This window comes from Puma concolor, chromosome A1, assembly GCF_028749965.1.
Source record: "Puma concolor isolate L17-30 chromosome A1, mPumCon1.1.hap2, whole genome shotgun sequence".
In the NCBI taxonomy this organism is placed as follows: domain Eukaryota; kingdom Metazoa; phylum Chordata; class Mammalia; order Carnivora; family Felidae; genus Puma; species Puma concolor.
Genome location: NC_141667.1, coordinates 28242166 through 28249063, shown reverse-complemented (window position 1 = coordinate 28249063; position 6898 = coordinate 28242166).

Below are 6898 nucleotides of genomic sequence, written 5' to 3'. Positions count from 1 at the left end.
AACCAACCGAGCCACCAGGGCATCCCAGGTCCTCTTTCTTGAGGAGCAGGTGGGGATTTAAGATGTACAAGCCATCAGAGGAATGGAGCAAAAAGGGCAAAAATTATGCCCTTACAGCACGTATGGTCATTCATCCCTTTCACTAGTTTATAAACATGATGGATTTCTACTTCTTTCCATTTGGAGCCGTGGGCAGGAGTTTAGCACCACCATTTTCCTCCCTTCCATTTTCTGCTCTACCCACAGGAGGTGGGAGGCAAGCCAGCTTATATAAGGCAAGGAACCCACATTCTTGCCAAGCTCTTTTTTACTTCTTTACTTGTTAAAATGGTCTAAAGTGAAGATAATGAACACTCAGCTCAAGTAAACTTTTTTCCACACAAGGAACATATTGACAGTTAATCATGTGATCAGAATATAAAAGTAAAAGGCTGGCAGCTGTTTAAAAATTCTTGAAATGCCAATCCACTCAGAAGAGAGTAATTAAAATAATAAAAAAAAAAAAGACCACGTTACATCAAGCTTTGGTTATGCCACTAATAACAATTATAAAGTGATATAAAATAACACTTATAAAGAGACAATACAGTCACAAACTATGCTCTTGGTTTCGTTATAAAACTCCATTTTTTTTATATCAGCGTAGTTTTTAACTTCCAAGTAATTCAAGCTCACCTCAGAAGGTGTTTCTAAACCACAGGAGGACTGAATTCTTCTTCTACCTTTTCAATCCCACTTTCTTGTAGAGAACAACAAAAGCATAACAGAAAACATCACAACATTTGCTACTTTGTCATCAGAATGTCAATACCAGAACATCTTAGTCATCATTAGAAGCAGGTTGAAGGCTACTGAGCCCTGCATCCACCCTTGCTCTGGGTTACTTAAAGCAGAAGGCTCACTTCCAACAGGGCACAAGCAGTAAAAATGGGTCATAGCTTTGTCCCTTTAAAAATGGGCACAGTACAATCCAACTCCACAAAATACCTCAACAAAAGCGAAAGGTCCACCGAATTTCGTAAGAGTGAAGACACAGAAACAAAGTCGTCATTATACCAATTCAGACGTAGGGAGCATTTGGTAGAATTGGAAGTGTCATTCCGCATTACGTGACGAAGAGCAGCCATGCAAAGAGATGTCAAGAAAACCATCTAATTAAGAACTGGTTTGGGAGGGTCATTGCGGACAGCAGCTAGTGAAAACAAAAACTTTTCATTAGTCGGAACAACATGATGCAACGGAGTGAGTCTGCGGACTCTCCGCTTGATTTGTTTCCAGCAAATTCACCTCTCTAAGCGGAAGCTTCCTGTCTCCAAAGAGAATATAACGTCGTGGAACCCTTATGAGGAATAAATAAGAAAATACACCGGCATCTGCTCAACTAATATTAACTCTTTCCTTGGCAGGGCCCTGCCTTGCACTTACCGGTCCCGTTTCCCAGCTCAAAAGAGGAGCTCTGCTCCTTAGGTGACTCTAGGAGCTCTTTCCTTTTGACACTGAACTTCCTTAGCTGGTGCTTGGGCTAATGTCTATTCTTGTGTATACAACTCATGTCCCTTACTAGACTCTAAACTACTAGAGCCAAGGCAGAGTGACCTTGTCTTCTCCATCCTCGTATATCTGCCTAACAGCTCACCTTACAGAAAGGCAAAAACCAACTCCCCTTGGTGCTGTGTGCATTTTATCCATAGATGTTACAATGTCACCAACAGTTTAAGGCAGCAAGGAGCCCATCTGAAATAAACGATGAGTCATCTGATACGGGCTTGTGTGTGTGTGTGTGTGTGTGTGTGTATTAAGAAACCTATATATTTAGGTTTATCTTCTTAAACATGTGGACTATATAATTGGAAACATATATAACAGAGAGAAATACGTATTTGGAAATATATTATGTCAGTGTAGAATTTCAAGTAATAAAGTACCTGTGAGTATTTTAGAAAGAAAGTCGCCCTGGGGTGCCTGAGTGGCTCAGTCGGTTAAGCGTCCGACTTCGGTTCAGGTCACGATCTCGCGGTCTGTGAGTTCGAGCCCCATGTTGGGCTCTGTGCTGACAGCTCAGAGCTTGGAGCCTGTTTCAGATTCTGTGTCTCCCTCTCTCTCTGCCCCTCCCCCGTTCATGCTCTGTCTCTCTCTGTCTCAAAAACAAATAAACGTTACAAAAAAATTAATAAAAAATAAAAAAAGAAAGAAAGTCGCCCTTTGATGATTGGGAGAAGACCATAGTTTCCACAGGAGGAATCAAGATGGTTCCCGGATACCTTCCCTTCTTTGTTTAAGGTGTGTCCCAATTCCTAGCCTTCTCAAGTCCCCAACTCACACCACGGAGTTCACACTAGTCTCCCCACTCCCAGGGTTTGTGCTCACCCTCCTGTCCTCCACCCACAGTGCTGCCCTCCTCCTGAGCCCCAAGGCCTCACTACCTAACACGTACTCATCCATCACAGAGACCACATCATGCACGTTGATGGTGGGTTATTTCACAGAAACCTTTACCCTGCCCCCCCCCCCACACCTCAAGCATCCATGTCCTCTAGGATTTTGCTGCATGAATTGTTTATTCTCTGCTGGATTTTCCCCTTCTACATTCTTCTCCTTCCTTCCCCTCAACCTTTAAGTGTGCTTCTCTCTCCTATTAAAAAAAAAACAACCTTTCTGCACTCTTCCTAAAATTATGCTGCTGGGTTGCTGCTCCATCCCTTCCTCACCTCCCACCTCAGTGCCCTGCAGGCTGGCTCCCAGATACCTGTTCTTATAAAAGTTGCCGGTAACCCCTGTGATGATTATTCTTATGTGGGAACTTGACTGGCCATGAAATTTCCAGATATCTTATAAACCCTTATTTCTGGGTGTCTGTCAGAGTGATTTCAAAGAGGTTAGCCTTTAGATTGGTGGACTGAGGAAAGCAGATGGACCTCCCAAGCCTGGGTGGGCACCATGCCATTTGCTGAGGGTCAGAATAGAACAAAAAGGTGGAGGAAGATTGGATGTGCCCTGTTTCTGTCTGACCATTAGAGCTGAGACATTGATCTCCTCCTGCCCAGCATTCCTGCTTCTCAGGCCCTCAGACCCAGACTGGAAAGTGCAGCTTTGGCTCCTCTCCTGGGTTCTTGGGCCTTCGAAATACAGCTGGCTTCTCTGGGTCTCCAGCCTGCACATGACAGACTGTGGGACTTCCCAGCCTCCCTAATCATGTGATCCAATAACTTATAATGAGTCTCTTTCTAGATTTAGCTATATATCTATCTGTGTAGATACATGTATACATATAGAAAATCTGTCTACATAGATACATTTATATCAGCATATATATAAATATATACATATATCTATATAGATGGATATATGGTTAACTAGCTAGATCCTATTGGTTCTGTTTCTCTGGAAAACCCTAATACAACTCCTTACCTGCTAAATTCAACAGAATGTCTTCAGCCCTCACCTTACTTGGAAGCTCTGTGGCAGCTGAGACTGTTGGTCACATTCTTCTAGAAATTCTCTCCTTCCACTTTTTTTTTTTAATGGCGCCACACTCTTCCATCCTCTTACTACCTCTTGAGTCTTTAGTATTCCCATGCACTGGTTTTTGTCTAGTTTGCTTCCAAATGCTGCTACATCCCAGGGATTTGTACCTTAAACTCTTATTTCCCCCCTCTCTGTATACTTTATCTGAGTGATTTCATCCAAGATCCAGGATCCATGTCAGGCTTTTTACTATCTAGATGCCAAGACTCCCAAACATGCCTCCAGGGAAGCCTTCCCCTGGCTTGCAGCCTCTTGCTGTCAGGGGCTCCGTGCGCTTTTCTCCCTGGGTGGGTTCCTCCTACATTCTCTTCCTCCTCCCTGGCGTGTGGGCTCTCCGGGCCCCAGGGGGTGTAAGTTGATCCAGCTGGCTTCTCAAGTGCTTGGTGCCTGTAATTCCCAGCCTACCCCAGCCAGTCCTAACCAAACTTTTGATTCTGGCTTGCCTCCTTGCCATCCCTTTGTGCTGCCCCCTGCATCTGCTGGCTACATCTTCTTCACTTCCTCCAACTGCCCTGGCTCTGGCTGTCACGGCTGGTTGGGAGTTTCATCACTAGCCCTTGGTACACTTTGGGCCTTCTTTGTCTTGCTGTCTGTTCCCTTCCTTGTCATCTTGCCCAGACTGCCAGCCATTCTCATCCTCCCCCATGCAAGAGTTAAACCATTGGTTGTTCCTGTTATCTAACTCTTTCTCTGCTCTAGCTAAAAGTCCCAGTTTGCAGGCATCATTGATTGCCACTTGAAGCAAATTTTTAAAAAGCAAAAGGTAGGAGGAGAGCATGGAAATTATGCCAGAAATAAAATATTTTTAGGGTTTTTTTTTTCTTCCTGTGATGGTGCTAGGGGTACATCAGTATAGTAAGTGAACTTTAGCAGAGGTGTCATTAAAAACCACCATTCCAGCTAGTTCCATTCGGCACCGCTACCCACCAGGACCTGGCACAGGGGCTTGATCCATGTTCTCTGGGTGGTTCTGAGTCAGTTTCCCCAACCTGGCCCTCAGGGCCCTCTTTATTCTTGGGAACATCTCTGGAGTCAACCCCTACACCCTGGGAGCTGCCTCCAGTAACCCCCCTTCTTCCTTCTTTGTAGCAATGTTCTACCCTCCACCTTCTTTTTAGCAGGGAGCTTTTTCCCTTCCCAGGAGCACTGCCTTCCTCTACCTGCACACCTCTTTTTGTATTTCTTTAAGCAGCATCTTTACACCCAGAATCAACTCCTCCTTTGCTCTTCTAACCCTTCCAGAGGGATTGCAGGGAGAGCTGGTAGGTTGGGGTACAAGGAAGCAAGACGTATTTTCTTTCAATCCTTTTTTTAAAATGTTTATTTATTTATTTTTGAGACAGAGAGAGAGAGAAAGAGCACAAACATGCCCAAGCAGGGGAGGGGCAGAGAGAGGAAGAGACAGAATCCCAAGAAGACTCCACAGACCTGTCAGCAGGGAGCTGGCCTGGCATGGAGGTCCACGTTACGATCTCCCAAACCCTGAGATCATGACCTGAGCCAAAACCAAGAGTCAGATGCTTAACTGGCTGGGCCACCCAAGAGGACCTCATTCAATCCTTTTAGTGCAACAAAGGAACCACAGAAACAGTTTAGTTTCTGTATTAAAGTTTTGAAGATTCAGATTTTGCCACTCTTGAAAATATCTTTCAGAAATGTATGCTCTCTAGGTGCACGATTTTATTTTTATTTTTTTTTCTTTTTTCTTTTTTTTTTTTTTCAACGTTTATTTATTTTTGGGACAGAGAGAGACAGAGCATGAACGGGGGAGGGGCAGAGAGAGAGGGAGACACAGAATCTGAAACAGGCTCCAGGCTCTGAGCCATCAGCCCAGAGCCCGACGCGGGGCTCGAACTCATGGACCGCGAGATCGTGACCTGGCTGAAGTCGGACGCTTAACCGACTGCGCCACCCAGGCACCCCTAGGTGCACGATTTTAAAGGAATATATTTGAAGAAGAACAAAGTTGAAGAATTCACATTTCTTGTTTTCTGTACAACTTATCACTAGCATGAAGACACATTTTTGGACCAATAGAATAGAATAGAGAGCCCAGAGAGAAACCTTCACATATATGGTCAATTAATTCTTGACAACGGTGCCAGGACCATTCAATGGAGAAAGGATAATTTTTTCAACAAATGGTGTTGGAGAAACTGGATACCCACATGCAAAAGAATAAAGCTGGACCCTTTCCATACAACATATACAAAAATCAACCCAAAATGGATTAAAGACTTAAACATTGAGCTAAAACACTAAAGATCTTAGAAGAAAACACAGATAAAAGCCTTGATGACGTTGTATTTGGCAACAATTTCTTGGTTGTGGTAACAAAAGAAAAAATAAATTGGGCTTATTCTAAATTCAAAGCTTTTGTGCATCAACAGCACTATCGAGAGAGTGAAAAGATAGACCACAGAATGGGATAATATGTTTGCATATAAGATACCTGATAAGGACTAGGAATCAAGAGTATATAAATAACTCCTACAACTCAACAACAACAAAACAAACCAATTCAAAAATGGGCAAAAGGGTGTGCCTGGGTGGCTCAGTCGGTTGAGCGTCTGACTTCAGCTCAGGTCATGATCTCGCGGTTCGTGAATTTGAGCCCCACGTCGGGCTTGCTGATATCAGCCTGGAGCCCACTTCGGATAATCTGTCCCCTCTCCTTAGGCCCCTCCCTGACTTGTGCTCTCTCAAAAAAAAATAAACATTAAAGAAAGTTTTTTAATGGGAAAAGGACTTACCTAGACATTTCTCTAAAGATTATATATAAGTGGCCAATAAGCACATGAAAAAAAAAAAAAAAAGCTCAAGATCACTAGTCATTAGGGAAACGCAAATCAAAACCACAATGAGATACCCCTTATACCTGTAGGGATGGCTATTATTTAGAACACACACACACACACACACACACACACATGCACGCACAAAGAGAAAATAGAAAGTATTGGGGAGGATATGTAAAAATCGGGAACCTTGTACATTACTGGTGGGAATGTTTTCCATTATGCAACCAGTGTGGTAGCTCCCCAAAAAGTGAAACACAGAATTACCATAGGATCCAGCAATTCCACTTCTGAGTATATATCCAAGTGAATTGAAAGAATTGTGGAACCATGTTTTATAGCAGCATAATTCGTAATAGCCAGAAGGTGGAAACAACCCAAGTGTTTTTTGGATGAATGGATACACAAAACATGGCATATGCATACAGTGGAATGGTGTTCGGTCTTAAAAAGGAAGGAGATCCTGTCACCTGCCACCACCTGGAGGAAGCGTGAAAACATTATGCTGAGTGAAATCAGCCAGTCACAAATGGACAAATATTGCATGGTTCTGCATATGTGAGGAACCTAGACTA